This window comes from Lynx canadensis, chromosome B3 (genome assembly GCF_007474595.2).
Source record: "Lynx canadensis isolate LIC74 chromosome B3, mLynCan4.pri.v2, whole genome shotgun sequence".
Taxonomy (NCBI): Eukaryota; Metazoa; Chordata; class Mammalia; order Carnivora; family Felidae; genus Lynx; species Lynx canadensis.
Window position 1 is genome coordinate 53960300 of NC_044308.2, and position 20532 is coordinate 53980831.

Below are 20532 nucleotides of genomic sequence, written 5' to 3' on the forward strand. Positions count from 1 at the left end.
AAATGCAATAAATAACATTTCCAGGATTCTGTGGCCAGAATTAAAAGCCAGGTCTGTGGGGGCGCCTGGGTGGCGCAGTCGGCTAAGCGTCCGACTTCAGCCAGGTCACGATCTCGTGGTCCGTGAGTTCGAGCCCCGCGTCAGGCTCTGGGCTGATGGCTCGGAGCCTGGAGCCTGTTTCCGATTCTGTGTCTCCCTCTCTCTCTGCCCCTCCCCCGTTCATGCTCTGTCTCTCTCTGTCCCAAAAATAAATAAACAAACAAAAAAAAAAGTTTAAAAGCCAGGTCTGTGCTGTATGTACTCTATCTTGAAAGAGCAGATGCACAGATCAAACAATGACATTAAGACAACTATGGAATGCAAGAGGACTAAGTCAGCAGGATTGATCTATTTCTAAGAACCTAAATGGTCAACAGAGGATATGCCAAGATTAGGGCTTTATCTTTCCTCAGGATTAGGGCTGCCAGATTTATAAAAATACATATCACCCAGTAAATTTGAATTTCAACTCAAACAGCAAATATTTTTAGTATAAGTATGTCCCATGTAATATTTGGGACATACTTATACTAAAAAAAAATCATTCATCTGAAATTCAAGTTTAACTAGGCAACCTGTATTTTATCTATATGCTAACTAATTTGGATGTAACTTAAAAAAAATTTAAAATAAAAAACCCAAATAATCCAATTTAAAAATGGACAGAAGACATTAATAGGCATTTCTCCAAAAAAGACAGCCAGATAGATGCCAACAAACACATGAAAAAGATGCTCAACATCACTCATTATCAGGGAGATGCAAATCAAAACTACAATGAGATATTACCTCACACCTGTGAGAATGCCTAAATAATAAACACAAGAAACAACAAGTGTTGGTGAGGATGTGGAGAGAAGGGAACCCTCTTGTGCTATTGGTGGGAATGAAAATTGGTGCAGCCATTGTTGCAAACAGTATGTGGGTTCCTCAAAAATTAAAAATAGAACTACCCTATTACCCAGAAATCACGCTATTTGGTATTTACCCCCAAAATACAAAAACACTAATTCAAAGGGATACATACACCCTTATGTTTATTGCAGCATTACTTACAATAGCCAAACTATGGAAGCAGCTGACGTGTCCAATTGATAGATGAATGGATAAAGATGTGGTACACACACACACACACACACACACACACACACACTGGAATATTTCTCAGCCATAAAAAAGAATGAAATCTTTCCCTTTTCAACGGCATGGATAGAGCTAGAGAGTATAATGCTGAGTGAAATAAGTTAGTTATAGAAAGACAAATACCATATGATCTCACTCATATGTGGAATTTAAGAAACAAAACAAATGGACAAAGGAAACGAGAGAGACAAACCAAGAAACAGACTCTTAATTATAGAGAACAAACTAATGGTTACCACAGGGGAGGTGAATAGAGGGAATGGGGGAAACAGGGGATGGGGATTAAAGATTACACTTATCATAATGAAAAACAATAACATAAAATGATTTAAAAAATAAAGAACCTTTAAAAATTGAGGAAAAATACAAAATATTATAGTAAATAGGCAAAATATATAGATGATTCACAAAAGGAAATAAAATGACCCTTACATGCAAAAAGATGTTCAGTCTCATAATAAGTAAAATCCAAATTAAAATTATACTGATAATCTCACCTAGCAGATTGGCAAAAATTCAATATCTTAGAAATTCACTGTTTCGGCGAGGCTGTGTGGAAACAGGCTCTCTCATACATTGCTGGTAGAATGCAAAATGGTATATTTTCCCATGAGGAGGAATTTCAAAACATGTAATAAAACTTCATTATGCATTTACCCTTTAACCAGTAATACTAATTCTAATAATTTACTCTGAACATATATATCCAACAGTACCAAAATACATATACACAAAGTTATTCAATGCAGCATCATTTATAATTACAAAGTATAAAGAACTACCTAAATATCTAAGTGTAGGAGTTTAGTTGAAAGATCCATTAACATTATGTAGTAGTATATAGCTATAAACAAGAGTTAGGATGTCTCTATGAACAAATATGATATAATTTCCAGGACATAACATTAAGTAAAAAAAGTAAAGAACATACAAAGTATGTTAATATCTGTGTGAAAAAAAAAGAAAAAAAGTTTGACTTTGTAAAGCATGTAAATGTTCTACATATTCAAAAATTAAAATGAAATCAGTAAGAAGAGGAAGGAAAGAGCTAACTGAAAGTAGAAAGAAACAAATTGTATTTCAAATAAATATGATAATCACACTGTAGGGAGAAGGAAAGAAGGAAGGAAGGAAGTTATATACATCTAACCATTTTATGCTCTGTTCAAAGGACCAAGAATTAAAGATGCCCAGTAGCAAAGATCATATCTGAAACCCAAATCTTGATCTCTAACACCATTATCCACTAAAAGTAATCAAGACTCTCTGGATAAATGACTGACTCCAGGAATGGGGCAGAATAGGCAAAAGATGAGCCTGGAACATCTTGTTATTCTAGAAAATAAAAAGGCATTTTTTAAAAATTAGGAGGTCATGACACAAGGACTAATGTGCTAGCTGAAAAGAATTACAGCTAGCCAAATCTGGGATAATTTGAGCATCATTAAGTACAATGATGAATTATAAATGACTGATAAAAATTAAAATTCATGAGTCCACACTGATAATAAATATATAAATAAATGTAAGTAAATTTATGAACACAAATATTTTACTATATATCCACAGTCTTGGACAAGGTTGAGTATGAGAGGTGAGGCAGGAAGAATTGCAAACAAATTTTGAACCCTTTTTAATACTATTTCAGCAATCATTTAGGGACATCGAATGCTTACTAGGTCCCAAGTTTGTGTTAAATATTAACCTGATCTACGTGATTCTCACAATGACATATTTTATAGATGAGATAAACTAGCCTCAGAGATATTAGAAAAACTTGCCCAGTATCATAATAAATGGAGGAGGCATGATTTTACACTTTTCCCACTAAGTCATGTCACATCCCAAAAGAACAGAACGATTTCTGAATAAAAGCATTTTATAAATGGGGTTTCTTTTTTCTCACCTTTCTCTCTCAGGGATGCACTAAAGGGCTAAGGGTGATGTTAAATTTCCCATGGTCAAGAAGAAGAAAATTAAAATAATGATCTAAGAATAAATTTAATTGGTTCTCTTGGGTTTACAAACCATGGTCCACCAACTGCTTAAAATCTCTAGGTGGAATTTCCTAACTTTCCCCAGGAGGTGGTAATTGTACAAAAGAGAAATCCCTAAAGCCAAAAGGCTGGGTTCCATCCCTGATGGTGCAGTTTACTATCTGTAAAAGGGTACCTCATTGGATTGTTGCAGGGGTTAAATGAGATAATGTACACATAAGCACATGTTGGTGTAAGTATTGCTGCTTCCCTCAGGTCTCTGTGCTTGCCAACTCATCCCAACCCTTTCCTTTTCTTAACTCATTAAGAACAAAACAAACTTTAAAAACGAGGTCTATGAAAGCAAAGACCTCAGTGAGTGAAATCCAGTGACACCCACTGTGTCCTCCAACAGAATGTGCAGAGTGTTCTTTTCTCAGCAAGGAGTCAATCAACTGCAATTAGGTCAAGAATTCTAAGGTTCTAGAAAGAATAAAGGGGCAGAGGCTTGACAGCAATTTTCTCCAAAGCCTAAAGTCTTGAACCAGATGTGGTTAGTCTGCTTCGAGGACTGAAGTCCTCATCTTGGTTCTGTCACTAACCACTACATGTCATAACCTCCCTTTCTTGACCTCAGTCTCATCATCTGTAACTGAAGGCAGGTGCTATACTTCTTGAGACCATGTTAATCATAGTCTTGTTCTCAGATCACCTCTAGCTGAATCAGTTGGTCTACTCGTTAAAACACATATATTCCTCATATCCCACCTTGTGGCTCCCAAATTAAAAACTCCTTGGCAAAGGATTTGGATTCTGCATTTTTATCCCCTTCCACCAAGATAAATTCTAATGCACACAAATTTGAGAATTACTGACTTAAGTGCCTTTTCAGATAAAGAATTACATGGTGTAGGTCAGTGATTTTTAAACTTTAATGAATCCCTAAAATGCAGGGGGCTTGCTCTGCATTACTGCTAATCTCCCAACTGCTGTTGCTGGCTGTTCCTAGATCACACTCTAAGTAGCAAAGCTTTATGTGATACTATGCAGTCCTGTAGTAGGTTGATTTCCTCTTTGGGATGAAAAGAATATAGATAAGAGTAAAGGGTGGAAGAAGGATATAAGCATGGATAGTAACCCCAAAGATTTTCTTGGCTTGAGTATAGACTTAGCTGATTGATGGATCACCTTTGGTCCTTATGACAGAGAAGTCACAAATTTGGAGACAGACAACTTGGTTATGTTCCCCACTCTGTCACTTCCTAGTTATGCAGCCTGCAGAGAGTGATTTAAGTTTTTAGAACCTTAAGTTATGAATCTATAAAGCAGAGATCACAAAATACCCTCCTTACAGAGTTGTTATGAGCACTAAATGTGATCACATATATAAAATTCCCAGCCCAGTGCAACAATATCTGTCCCTCTAGGTTTTCTGGGGACCCTCCCTAAGCCTTTACTTAGCCCATGTATGGGACTGCTCACAGGAGTCTGCTCTCTCTCATAGATACCACTACCTGGAGGGCAGCCATTTCTCCACCATGAGAAAACTTGACTTTCCCAGGCCGCTGAGTGATTAATTGCACAGCTGCTTTCCCAGACTTGGAAAGCTGATGGCAATGCTGCCAGAGGCAGATGGGAGAGCTAGAGTCCAGTCACTCATCAGTGATGTTCAGCGGACACATTTATAAGGCTTTTTACACTTTTCTGGCATCCTCCATGATCAGCCAGACACCAAAGGCTGCCTACTGCACACCACATGCTGGCAAAGAAAGCTGTGTGCACACATGCTGGCCAGGTCCCAGCACAGCTTATTCTTTCTCTTCTGCTTCCTTTCATTACTTTCTATGTGGTTGTGATCAACATGCCACCTGACTTTTCATGCCAAGTCCTTTAAATTTTTTTGACAGGCACTGCTGTCCCTTTCTCCCCGAATAACTCACTAAACGAGTTGCAATAATATGAACTTAATGTGAAGCATTTTCATCTCTCTTCATAATCATTTAAAGGGGTTATCAACAGAATATTTCTTTAGCAATTGCAATTTGCTTACCAGCATCCCAGGTCCCCGAGGGAACCTGTAACCAAATCATCTTGGTAAGTTGCTTGGTCAGGCTACAGGAAGCAAACCATGAGAGTGGCTTTCTTTTTCCGTTTTCTTTTTTTCTTTCTTGTGTTGTCCTTAAGTTTGACTGTGTATTGGAATCACCTGGAGAGCTTTTAAAGCAATACTGATCTCTGAATCCAATACCAGAGATTCTGACTTAATTGAGCTGGATGGTACTTGGACATTGGGAATTTTAAAAACAGCCAAGATTGAGGATCACTGTCTTAGGAATTAATAAAACTACACAGAATTTTCCTGTATTGTCTCAGTTTTTTATCACCATTTGTTTTCAAGAGCACCCTTTAAAAATTTTTTCACCAAAATAATCTGTCAAACCTCAAAACAACCACTTGAAACAGTCTGAATGTGTATATTAGTTTATTTGCACATTTGTATGTTATCTTCAGTTTGAATATTTTTTAAAAATGGAGCTCTCAGAGAGGTTAAGTAACTTGTCCTGAGATAGACAGCTGATAAGGGCAGAAATAATTCTTTTTTATTTTTTTAAATTTTATTTATTTTATTTTTTATTTTTTTAACTTATATCCAAATTAGTTGGATATAGCATGTAGTGAAACAATGATTTCAGGAGTAGATTCCTTAATGCCCCTTACCCATTTAGCCCATCCCCCCTCCCATGACCCCTCCAGTAACCCTCAGTTTGTTCTCTATATTTATGAGTCTCTTCTGTTTTGTCTCCCTCCCTGGTTTTATATTATTTTTGCTTCCCTTCCCTTATGTTCATCTGTTTTGTGTCTTAAAGTCCTCATATGAGTGAAGTCATAGGATTTTTGTCTTTCTCTAATTTCACTTAGCATAATACCCTCCAGTTCCATCCAAATTGCAAATAGTTGCAAATGGCAGGGTAGGGTAAGCTCAAATAGGGTAGTTCTATTTTTAGTTTTTTGAGGAACATCCATACTGTTTTCCAGAGTGGCTGCACCAGCTTGCATTGCCACCAACAATGCAAAAGAGATCCTCTTTCACCACATCCTCACCAACATCTGTCGTTGCCTGAGTTGTAAATGTTAACCATTCTGACAGGTGTCAGGTGGTATCTCATTGTGGTGTTGATTTGTATTTCCCTGATGATGAGTGATGTGAAGCATTTTTTCATGTGTTGGTTGGCCATCTGGATGTCTTCCTTGGGGGAAGTGTCTATTCATGTCTTTTGCCCATTTCTTCACTGGATTATTTCTTTTTTGGGTGTTGAGTTTGATAAGTTCTTTATAGACGTTGGATACTAACCCTTTATCTGATATGTCATTTGCAAATATCTTCTCCTATTCTGTCAGTTGCCTTTTAGTTTTGCTGATTGTTTCCTCCACTGTGCAGAAGCTTTTTATTTTGATGAAGTCCCAGTAGTTTATTTTTGCTTTTGCTTCCCTTGCCTCCAGAGACATGTTGAGTAAGAGTTGCTGCAGGCAAGATCAAAGAGGTTTTTGCCTGCTTTCTCCTCGAGGATTTTGATGGCTTCCTGTCTTACCTTGAGGTCTTTCATCCATTTTGAATTTATTTTTGTGTATGGTATAAGGAAGTGGTCCAGGTTCATTCTTCTGCATGTCACTCTCCAGTTTTCCCAGCACCACTTGCTGAAGAGACTGTCTTTATTCCATTGGATATTCTTTCCTGCTTTGTCAAAGATTAGTTGGCCATACTTTTGTGGGTCCATTTCTGGGTTCTCTAGGGCAGAAATAATTCTTAAATCCATGAGTCCTGGCTCCCATTATTCTTTCCATTACTTTGTAACTCCCTTAATTCAGTTTGTCATTGAATATCATTCACTGGACCATAATACATCTCTACTCTAGACTGTATAAACATTCAAAACAAAAACTCTCTGATTTCCTTATTAGCAGATTTAATATTAATAAAGAAAGAACAGCAGCGTGAATGAGAAGACAGGGCCTTCCTGGTTTGGTGGTTGATACATGCACCTGACATATGTAATGTGTTAAGTGTCAAAAGACATTCAGCATGGGACTATTTATTGGGGAAGTCAATGTATGCCAGTCAAAGGCTGGGGACCCAAACTTATCCCGATAAATCAACTTGGGAAATAGATCACAGCATTCTTTCCTCTGTGATGAAATACATTCCAAGTTCTCTGGAAGGTTGTACATATCCTCATCTGAAGACAGAATCATCTGTTGATTCTCATAAATGTAGAGGTAAATTGAAGAGTGGCTTCTCTTCCAAACTGGCAGAATACTACATTGATCTAGCTCCTCCGTGCCTGAGTTATTTTTTACTTGACAGGAAATAACACAAATATTTTTTAAAGCTATTACTCTTTGGAGATGTGTTACCATTTTTTTCCTGTAACTCCTTGAGTGTTTTATTATCCTTACCAGGATGGAATGGAACAGGACTGGCTAATAAAATGGATTCTTGACAATCTCTCTGAACCTTATCAGGGAGCCCAAAGTTTAGGTGTCATGCTTCTGTCTCAGGCCAATGCTGCAGCTAATAGGAAGCTTATGGTCAAAGGGTACCTACTGATCCATGAATAATTACGGGACAGAAACTTAATTGGCTTAGGGTTGCTCATGGCTTTGGTCCAGTTAGGCTTCAACAGACATTTGGGCTGCAGAAAGACACTATCCAATTAAACCACTGGACATTCTTTTTTTTTTTTTTTTAATGTTTATTTATTTTTGAGAGACACAGCATGAGTGAGGGAGGAGCTGAGAGAGAGGGAGACACAGAATCTGAAGCAGGCTCCAGGCTCTGAGCTGTCAGCACAGAGACCAACATGGGGCTTGAAGCCACAAACCGTGAGTTCATGACCTGAGCTGAGGTCGATGCCTAACTGACTGAGCCACCCAGGCACCCCAAACCAATGGACATTCTAAAAAAAAAATTTTTTTTAATTTTTATTTATTTTGTGTGTGCGTGTGTGTGTGTGTGTGTGTGTATGAGAGAGAGAGAGAGAGAGCAGGGGAGGGCAGAGAGAGAGGGAGACACAGAATCTGAAAAAGGCTCCAGGCTCTGAGCTGTCAGCACAGAGCCCAATGAGGGGCTCGAACCCACAAACTGTGAAATCATGACCTGAGCCAAAGTCAAACACTTAACCCACTGAGCCACTCAGGTGCTCCTAAACCACTGGCTATTCTAAAAACAGTTGTTTGAATTAATTCCAACATATACTTTTCAACCATTCTATTACTCTAATCAGTTTGTATATGTGGGACTACAAACATAAATGAAAGTATGGATATAGCCACAGATGAAGAATAGAGTATGCACATTAAGTTCACAAATGAAACTGTTAGAATTCTAAAATCACTCTAAAAGACTAAGAGTTTTGGACCTAAAAAAAAAATAAATAAAAGGACCCTAGAAGGTACTAAACCTAACAAATTTATCTATAATTGACAATACAATCGTAATCTGGTATCTCTTCATAGTTTCTCAGTCTCAGAAACCTTGGACGGTCTCCAAATGCAGACATGGCAAATTCCCTTTTGAAATGATAACCATTTGACAGAACCAGCTACAAAATTTGTGGGGCTCACTGCGAAATGAAAGTACAGACCCTTTGTTAAAAACTCATTGAGAATTTAAAGACAGGACTTTCAAGGAAGATGATTGAATAGGAAAATCCTAAGCTTACCTTGTCCCACAGATACAACTAGATAACATTTCATCAGTGTAAATAACCCAGAAAATGACCTGAAGACTGGCAGAACACACTCTCCATAGCTAAATGTAGAGAAGAGGCTACATCAAAGAGGGTAGAAAGGGCAGAGACACCATTGGGAGCCAAACAGAGGGAGGGATGCCATGGGCCTGAGAAGTAAAGAGGACTAAACCTCCACACCAGGTACCGCAGGCATGGAAGACCTGCATGGAGAAGACAAATCCCCATATTATTTGGCTTTGAAAGCCAGAGGGACCTAACAGTCAGTGGGGCTTAACACCTGGAACATTAAAAATCAGTGGGAGCAGCTCTGGGAAAGCCAGAAGGGCAGAGTCCCTACTTTTAAAGAGACAGCACAACAAACAGTCCCACAGGATATAGGATAGAAGCAGCAGTTTGAAAATGCCTGGGGAATATTGGAAGGAGATTTATTTACTAATCTCAGAGCATGTGCTACAGGGGCAGGGATTTTGGGGATCTCCAAGAACAAAGAATTGGTGGGCACTATTTCCCTCTCTCATACCCCGGCTACATACACAGACACCTTTGGGAACCAGTGCAAATCCAACACTCTACTGAACTTGCTAACAACCTGCCCATCCCTGTGCTCCTTCTGTAGATCCACCCTCTCCAACTGGGCATGCCTCGGCACAATTTTTCCTGGGTAACTGTAGATCCCCTTGACAACAGACCAGAGTGGGTCTTGTTGGCATTGTGCACCCCATCCCTGCATACTCCTATGACCTACCCCTTTTAATCCCCTTGGCTAGAGCCCACCCAAAGAGGTGCCATAAGACTGGCAGTGTAAAAGCAGCCCCAGCAGGGGCCAACACGTCTCCAAAGTGACTCTCACCCCCAGGAGGAGGGGAAAATAACCACCCACACCAGGCCAACTATGGCCCCAGCAGTTGGCTTGGGGCAGACAGCTGTTCTGAATGCAGACAATACCCATTAACAATAGTTTCTAGGGAGACAACACAGGGAGAGTGCCCCACAGCTCAGTGCTACTGCATCTTTGGAAAATATCTAGCCCAACTCAACTCAAGTCCAGGGGGCCTTCAACAGGCCCAATAACAATACAGGGACCAAACATTGCCAATAGGCAAAGAGGGTCATTACAGATGACTGGACTGAAGGCAAAAGTGGCTTAGCCACAACAGTAGGGTGCAAAAAACACATATAGGAGATATCTCTGAAGCACCAGGGTCTGGTGAACAGGAAACATGGCACTACAAGTCCCTAAAGGACCTCTTCCTCATAACGCCACTACTTTCAAGAGCAGGGAACATAGCTGACTTTCGAAACACATAGAAACAGAGAGTTAGAAAAATGAGGAGACAGAGAAATATACCCAAAATGAAAGAACATGACAAAATCACAGCAAGGGAGCAAAATGAAACAGAGATAAGAATGCCTGACAGACAACTTAAGAAGTGGTCATAAGGATACTCGCTGGACTTTAGAAGAGTGGAGGACCTCAGTGAGGCCCTCAACAAAGACATAGAAAACATAAAAAAGAATCAATCACAGGTAAAGAGCTCAATAACTGAAATTAAAAATACACCAGATGGAATAAATAGTATATTAGAGAAAGCAGAAGAATGGATCAGTGACCTGGAGGAAATAGTAAGGGAAAGCAATCAAGCTGAACAAGGAAAAAAAATTAAAAATGAGAACAGGCTAAGTGAACTCAGCAACACCATCAGGTGTATTAACATTTGCATTATAGGGACCACAGAAGACGAAGAGAGAAAAGGAGGCTGGAAATTCATTTGAAGAAATAAAGCTGAAAACTAATGGAATCTTGGGAATGAAACAGAAATCCAGACCCAGAAAGCACAGAGAGACCACAACAAAATCAACTGAAAGAGGTCCACACCAAAACACATAGTAATTAAAATGGCAAAAAGTAGTGGTAAAGAATGTTAAACTCAGAGAAAAAAAAAACCGGTTACATACAAGAGAGACCCCATAAGGCCACCAGCTGATTTCTCAGCAGAAATTCTGCAGACCAGAAGGGAGTGGCACAATATATTCAAAGCACTGAAAGAAAAATACCCTGTAGCCAAGAATACCCTATCCAGTAAGGCTATCATTCAGAAGAGAGGAGAGATAAAGAGATTCCCAGACAAACAAAAGTTAAAAAGATTCATGACTAGCCCTATAAAAAATGTAAAAGAGTACTCTTTGAGTGGAAAGGAAAGGCCATTAAGTAGGAGTAAGAAAAGTAGGAAGCACAATAGCAGTAAAAATAAGTATATCTAAAAAAAAAAAGTCTCTTGACTGCAAGGGATTCACAAAATAAAAGGATATAAAGTATGAAATCATATGCCTAAAACATAGGGAGGAAGAAGAGTAAAGAATGGGTTCAAACTTAAGTGACCATCAACTTAATATAGACTGTTATATGCATAAGACATTTTATATAAACTTAATGATAACCACAAATCAAAAACTGGTAATAGATATGCAAAAAACAAAGAGAACAGATTCCAAGTATATCACTAAATAAAGCCAACAAAGTGTGAAAGAACAGAGCACGGGAAGAAAGGAACAGAGAACTACAAAAACCACCATAAAACAAGTAAAATGGCAATGAGTTCATACCCATCTATAGTTACTTTGAATGTAAAGAGATTAAATACTCTGATCAAAAGACACAGGGTGATGGAGGGGCACCTGGATGGTTCAGTTGGTTAAGTATCCTACTCTTGGTTTTGGCGCAGGTCATGATCTTACAGTGTGTGAGTTCAAGCCCCATACAGGGCTTTGCAAGGACAGTGCAGAGCATGCTTGGGGTTCTCTCTCCCTCTCTCTCTGCCCCTCCCCGACTCTCACTCTTTCTCTCTCTTACTCTCTTACTTGCTCTCTCTCTCTCAAATTAAATAAATAAACTTAAAAAAAATCAAAAGATACATAGGGTGATGGAATGGATAAAAAGGCAAGGCCCATCCATACACTGCCTACAAGAGACTCATTTCAGACCCAAAGATGACTACAGATTGATAGTGAAAGGATAGAAAAGCAATTATCATGCAAATGGAAGTGAAAAGAAAGTAGGAGTACTTCTATTGGGCAAAATAGACTTTAAAACAAAGACTGTAACAAGAGACAAAAAAGGCACTACACAGTCCAACAGGAAGATATAACAATTATAAATATTTATGCACCCAACATGCAAGCACCCAAATACACAAAACAGCTAACAACAAACATAAAGGAAGTAATCAGTAGTAATACCACAATAGTAGGGGACTTTAACACCCCACTTACATCAGAGGATGGACCATTCAAACAGAAAATCAACAAGGAAATAGTGGCTTTAAATGACACATTGGATCACATAGATCTGATATATTCAGAACATTCCATCCTAAAACAGCAGATTACACAATTTTCAAGTGCACATAGAACATTCTCCAAAGCAGATCACATAGTAGGCCACAAAAGAAGTCTCAACAATTTAAAAAGATTGAAATCATGGGGCACCTGGGTGGCTCAGTTGGTTAAGCATCCGACTTCGGCCCAGGTCATGATCTCGCAGTTTGTGAGTTCCAGCCCCACATCGGGCTCTGTGCTGACAGCTCAGAGCCTGGAACCTGTTTTGGATTCTGTGTCTCCCTCTCTCTCTGCCCCTCCCCAACTTGTGCACTGTCTGTCTCTCTTGCTTGAAAAGATAAATAAAATATTAAAAAAAAATCTCTTAAAGATTGAAGTCATGCCATGCCTCTTTTCTGACTGCATACTATGAACTAGAAATCAACCACAATAAAAAGTCTGGAAAAAAAACACAAATACATGAAAGCTAAATAACATTATACTAAACAATGAACCAATCAAGAAATCGAAGAAATTAAAAAATTCATGGAGATAAGTGAAAATAAAACACATTGATCCAAAATCTTTGGGATGCAGCAAAAGCTTTCTAACAGGCAAGTTTATAGCAGCAATATAGGCCTATCTCAAGAAGCAAGAAAAATCTCAAATAACCAACCTAACCTTACAATCAAGAGACCTAGTAAGGAACAAAACCCAAAACCAGAAGAAGGAAGGAAGTAATAAACATTAGAGCAGAAATAAATGAAATAGAAACTAAAAACAAACAAACAAAAATCACCATAGAACAGATCAACGAAACCAGGATTCTGGTTTCTTTGAAAAGCTAACAAAATTAATAAGCCTTTAGCCAGATTCATCAACCAAAAAGGGGCGGGGGAGAAAGAGAGAGTACTCAAAGAAATAAAATAAGAAATGAAAGGAAGAAGTAAAAACCAACACCACAGAAATACAAAGGATGACAAGAGAATATCATGATAAATTATAGGTCAACAAATTGGACAACTTAGAAGAATGGATATAAATTCCTAGAAACATATAATCTCCCAAAACTGAAACAGGAAGAAATAGAAAATTTGAACAGACCAATTACCAACAATAACATTAAATTATTCATCAAAAAAAAACCCACAACAAACAAAATCTCAGGATCAGACGGCTTCACGGATGAATTCTACCAAACACTTAAAAGAAGAGTTATTACCTATTCTTCTCAAACTATTCCCAAAAATGAATAAAAGACAAGTTTCAAAATTCATTCTATGAGGCCAGAATTACCCTGATACCAAAACCAGATAAAGACACTACAAATAAAGAGAAGGGAAGGCCAATATCTCTGATTAACTTTGGCAGGAAAATACTCAACAAAATATTAGCAAACAAAATCCAACAATACAATGAAGAAAAATCATTCACCATGATCAAGTGGGATTTATTCCTGAAATGCAAGGCTGGCTCAATATTTGTAATTTAATCAACATGATAGATCATACCAAAAAGAGAAAGGTTAAAAACCGTATGATAATTTCAATAGATGCAGGAAAATCAATTGACAAAGTACAACATCTATTCATGATAAAAACCTTCAACAAAGTAGGTTTAGAGGGAACATACCTGAACATAATAGGGCCATATTTGAAAACTCTACAGGAAACATCATACTTAATGGTGAAAAATTGAGAACTTTTGTCCTAAGATCAGGAACAAGACAAAGATGTCCAGCCTCACCACTTCTATTCAACATAGCACTGGAAGTCCTAGCCATAGCAATCAGATAAGAAAAATAAATAAAAAGCATCCAAATTGGTAAGGGAGAAGTAAACTTTCACTATTTTCAGATGACATGATAACTATATACAGAAAACCCTAAATACTCCACCAAGAAAGTACTAAAACCAATAAATGAATTCAATAGGTTTTGGGTTATAAAATCAATGTACAGGAATCCATTGCATTTCTATACACTAATAATGAAGTAGTAGGAAGAGAAATTAAGAAAATAGTATCCAGATGAGCGCCCAGGGTCCTACAGCTACTGGTGGACTGAGGCAGGATGAGAATCCGAGTCTGGGTCCCACATCCACACCCGACGTTCTCAGATGCCAGATTTGGGAGGCTAGCTCCTTCCCCAGTGCTAGCTTTTATCCCAAGACTGCATCACCAGGTTTGGGGAAACATTTGTGGGGCTTGGTTGTTACAAGAGAAGGGGATTGTTTTGTGTGCCTCCCCCCACCCCCGGCCCTCCCCTTGCTGGGTAAAAACTTGGTGACTGTGTCTTCGAATGTTCCTGTATGTAATGTTATTCTTTCTTAAAATGTAACTTCCCCAGCTTTCTCCAGACTGGGTGACCCTTTCCTAAAGGTGGTGGGAGTCTATTGGGATGGCATGGGCCTTGGATGGGTCAAGTGGGCATGAAGGGTCGTGGGGGAGGTAGGCATCGAGATGGAAATTGTCATACTGCCACATTGTCTTTTGTACCTGAAATAAAGCATATTTTGCACTTGCTACTGTACCATTTTGCAGATGAGAAATCTGTCTGTGGGATCTGTGCTGGGTCAGAATGCAAATAAAACTCATTTGTAAGAAAAAAAAAAGAAAACAGTATCATTTATAACTGCACCAAAATAATAAAATATGTAGAAATAAACTTAATTAAGGAGGTGAAAGACCTGTATTCAGAAAGAAATTGAAGGTAACACAAATAAATGGAAAGATATTACACACTCATGGGTGGGAAGAAAGGATATTGTTAAAATATCCATACTACCCAAAGCAATCTACAGATTTAATGTAACCCCTACCAAAACTCCACTAGCATTTTCCACAGAACTAGAACAAATAATCCTAAAATCTGTATGGAACCACAAAATACCCCAAGTAGCCAAAACAATCGAAAAAGAAAAGCAAAACTGGTCGTATTGCAACTCCAGATTTCAAGATATACTACAAAGCTGTAGTAATCAAAACAGTATGGCACTGGCAAAACAGACACTTAGATCAGTGGAACAGAACAGAGAACCCAGAAATAAACCCACAATTATATGGTTAATTAATCTTTCACAAAGCAGGAAAGAATATGCAATTGGAGAAAGACAGTCTCTTCAACAAATGGTGCTTGGAAAACTGGTTAGCCACATGCAAGGGACCACTTTACCATACACAAAATACACAAAATAAACTCAATACCATACACACCATACACAATACACAAAGATAAACTCAAAATGGATCAAGGACCTAAATATGAGACCTGTAACCATAAATATCCTAGAAGAGAGCACAGGCAGTAATTTTTCTGACATCATCCATAGCAACATTTTTCTAGATTTGTCTACTGAGGCAAGGGAAACAAAAGCAAGAGGAAACTATTGGGACTACATCAAAATAAAAAGCACCTGCATGGTAAAGGAAACAATCAACAAAATGAAAATACAGCCTAATGAATGGTAAAAGCTATTTGGAAATGACATATACATATGCACAGGTTTAGTGTCTAAAATATGTGAAAAATTTATACAACTTAACACCAAAAAACCCAGATAATCTAATTAAAACTGGGAAGAATACACGAACAGATATTTCTCCAAAGAAGACATACAGATGGCCAACAGATACATGAAGAGTCTCAACATCACTCATCACCAGGGAAATGCAAATGGAAACCACAATGAGATATCACCTCACACCTGTCAGATTGGCTAAAATAAAAAACACAAGAAACGACAATTGTGGACTAGGATATGGAGAAAAAGGAACCCTTGTTCAATGTTTATGAAAAAGCAAACTGGTACAGCCACTGTGGAAAACAGTATGGAAGTAATACCATATGATCTATTAATTCCACTGTTATTTACCCACAGAATATGAAAACACTAATTTGAAAAGACATATGCATCCTACATTTATTTCAACATTGTTTATAATAGCCAAAATATGGAAGCAACCCACATGTCCGTCAACAGATGAATGGATAAACAAGAAGGGAACTTGGCTGGCTCAGTCAGTAGAACAAGTGACTCTTGATCTTGGGGTTATAAGTTTGAGTCCCATATTGGGTATAGAGATTACTTAAAAATAAAACCTTTAAAAAATAAGTAACTGTCATCCATCCATCTATCTATCTAGCCATTTCTAACATTGATGGATCCGGAGAGTATAATGCTAAGTGAAATAAGTCAGTCAGAAAAAGACAAATACCATATGATTTCACTCAGGTGTGGAATATAAGAAACAAATGAACAAAGGAAAAAAGAGACAAACAACAACAACAACAATAAAACACACACACACACACACACACACACACACATACACACACACACACACATCAAATTTCCAACTATAAAGAACTGATGGTTACCAGAGGGAAGGTTGGTAGGGGCATAGGTGAAAGAGGTGAAGGGGATTAAGAGTACACTTGATCATGATGAGCACTGACTAATGTATAGAAGTATTGAGTCACTATATTGTACATCTGAAATTAATATTATACACCTGAAACTAATATATATATAACTAATATGACATATAGAACTAATATATATAACACTGTGTGTTATCTATACTGGAATTAAAATTTTTTAAAGAAAAATAAGGATGATGATGGAAGTGCTTTAAGCTAAATGTGGTGTCCTATGTTACTGTACATGCATGTCCATGAAGTTGGCTCTATCCTCAGGGCAGCAAGACCCCAATAGTGCTATTCCAGCTACCCTTCAGTTGAGTCATTGGGAGCAAATGAGACTTACCTACACATCAGCAATAGTTATGTAGGCAGATGGCCCTGGCTGTCCATGGGATATCTGGAGGGAAAGCAACAGAATGAAAATGTGATGGAGAATGAATACACTGTCTCTCAGAGTAACCAGAGAAGGACAGAGGGTTTCTATAAGTATATAGAACTCATAAAAAAAAATTATAGTGGCTAGTATAGACCCAACTGAGTACCAACATTGTCCAGGAAAGAGAGATCCTTGGATATTCTCATCCCTAAATAAGATTATGTGCCAGTGTACCTTGAGATATTATTCATATCTATCTACCTATTTAATCTGCATAGATCTGTACTTAATTTTTAGTATATTTAGCTTTCTACCCCAATCCCAAAACAACAGTTATCTCTGTGTTCACTATGTCAAGGGAGAGGTACGCCAGCACAAAAGCAAGAAACTGTTCTAACAGTCATCTTGGATTTGGATACACAGCCCAGAGGTGGCCAGAACCATAAAGGCAGGATTTTCCACAGCCTAGAAGAGCAATGCTCTTGGTTTTGGAAGGGAGAGTGAGAAGGCATACCTAGGAATGGCTGCATGGGAAATGAGGATAATGGGATGACAGGCAGCCTTGGCCCTGGGTGGGGTTTGAGGGCAGTTAAAAGCTTCTTGCACATCAGGAATGGCACAGAAGCAGCAGACAGCCTGCTGAAAGAGACAGAGGATATCTCACTGGCAACTTTGGTGGCCTGGTGATGGAGGATCACATGATGTGACCCTCCCCCACCCCCATGCATAAGATTCCAGAAATCACTGAGAGGAGATGGAAACAAGAAAATGACTGGAATTAGATTTCCTGGTAGCTTGGTGGGAGGAAGAAGAGAAATTAGATTATAAAAAGGGGTCATTGTTCTTGTACACCTGTGTTGGTGGACTGGGATTCATTCTAACTACTCTGTGATGACATTACTTCCCAAGCTTATTCAATTACCATTGCTTTGCCTCTGCTTTCACTGGATAACTTTTTAATCTTTAATTTGGTTTCTAGTTTAGACTTTTCCAGCAAGAAGAACATGTTTGGACTACCATGAATGTTGTATTTCTCTTGGCAATGAAAACTCTCAGTATAAGTGAACAAAATTGACATAGGTCTGATTTATAAATTAGTCAATCTCTTGTGAATTTCGTTAACATGGCTCAGTTCCCTGGGTCCTTGCCACATGGATGTACCAAGATGGAGTTTATGAATTTGCCAAAAAGAGGGCACGATGACTCTCCTAAGGTGCAGATACCCTGACTGAAAATATCCATGACTAAAAAGGCCCACCCAACCTCTCTCTACTGCTATTTTCTATTGTAAAAATAATATCATGAAATGGTAAAGAAATGTTTTTTTTTTTTTAATTTTTTTTTCCAACGTTTATTTATTTTTGGGACAGAGAGAGACAGAGCATGAACGGGGGAGGGGCAGAGAGAGAGGGAGACACAGAATCGGAAACAGGCTCCAGGCTCTGAGCCATCAGCCCAGAGCCTGACGCGGGGCTCGAACTCACGGAGCGTGAGATCGTGACCTGGCTGAAGTCGGACGCTTAACCGACTGCGCCACCCAGGCGCCCCAAGAAATGTTTTTTAAAAAGTTATTCAGACTATGTTGCAAGTCTGTTCCATCTAGTAAACTGAAAATCATTCCTTAATCAAAAACAAAGTTATATTAGTGTAATGTAGTGGTTAAGAATACAGTTTCTGGAGGGACGCCTGGGTGGCTCATCGGTTAAGCATCAGACTTTGGCTCAGGTCATGATCTCACGGTTTGTGGGCCAGAGCCCCACATCAGGCTCTGTGCTGACAGTTCAGAGTCTGGAGCCTGCTTTGGAGCCTGTCTCCCTCTCTCTCTGGCTCCACCCCACTCACACTCTGTTTCTCTCTCATTCTCAAAAATAAATAAAACATTTAAAAAAATTTAAAGAAAAGAGTACAGTTTCTGGAATCAGACTTCTCAGATTTATCAACTAAATCTTGGCTTTGCCATTTAAGCAAATTGTGATTTTTAGCAAGTTCAAAGAAATCTAGTAGGGATTGTTGTAAGGAATAAGGATATTAATGTATGTAAAACTTTCTTATCAGTGCTTAGCATCTGCTAAGTGTTCTATAAACATTAACAATGATTTCTGGTTTTATGGTTATTATTTTAAGTGTTCCCTGCCAGCATGTGTCCAAATGTGTGGATGTCATTTCATGTTGCACATAATTTATATTTGTCCTTCAATCTAATGCTATGTCATAAATACTGTATGTATTTCTATGAAGGCTTTAATTATAATTTTTAACAGTATAATTTAATTCACTTAATAGTTGAGCACTTATCTTAAAAATGACTGTGCTACATTACAGGGATATCAAAATGATGATAAATTAGAAAAACTGGCAAAGGTGATGAACAGGAAACACACCAAAGAAGAAATATAAATGGCCAAAAGAGGGACTTACCCTAAGAAAAAGTCAAGAAATACAAATTAAAGCAACAGTTAACTATTTTTGCCTAGCAACTTGACCACATTAAAAAGTTTGCTAATAGGGGCGCCTGGGTGGCGCAGTCGGTTAAGCGGCCGACTTCAGCCAGGTCACGATCTCGCGGTCCGTGAGTTCGAGCCCCGCATCGGGCTCTGGGCTGATGGCTCAGAGCCTGGAGCCTGTTTCTGATTCTGTGTCTCCGTCTCTCTCTGCCCCTCCCCCGTTCATGCTCTGTCTCTCTCTGTCCCAAAAATAAAAAAATAAAAACGTTAAAAAAAAAAAAAGTTTGCTAATATCCACTTTTAGAGTAAGATGTAGGACAACGAATATTCATTCCCCTTTTCTGCTGGTCAAGTGTAAGCTAGTGCAGCCATTTAACTATTCACATTTAAAATGCACAAACCTCTACGCCTAGCCATTTCACTCTTCCATATCTGCTCTCATGAAACAGTTGCTATGTTTCTTGTTTTCAGGAGACAAAAACAAGGATGTTGTTCACTATAACAACATTTGTAATCATGCAAATTGAAGATCACGTAACTGCTCCTCAGTATTTGGAATGGTTAAATAAACTGTGATATATTTATTCTTAGCAAGAATGTGTTTTTGGGGCGCCTGGGTGGCTCAGTTGGTTAAAGCATATGACTCTTGATCTTGGCTCAGGTCACAATCTCATGGTTCAGTCTGAGCCTTGCATTTGGCTCAGCGCTGACAGTGCAGAGCTTGCTTGGGATTCTCTCTCTTTCCCTCCCCCACTCTCTCTCTCTCTTAAAATAAATAGACATTTTTAAAAAAGAAAAGAAAGAATGTGTTCTATAGATCAATACTGACCTGGAAAACTTCCAAGGCTTGTTGCTAAGTAAACAAGAAAGCAAACAAAAAAAGTTGCAAAAAAATAAGTGCACCAAGATAGCATTTTCTTAACACACACGCTAACCAAAATATATAGCTGTACAGATACATGAATGTGTAAGTATATATGTGTATATGCATATATCAACATATATGTATATGTTGTAAGTATGTTTGTATGTAAATATGTTGAAAATTGTCTGGGAGAGTTCACAC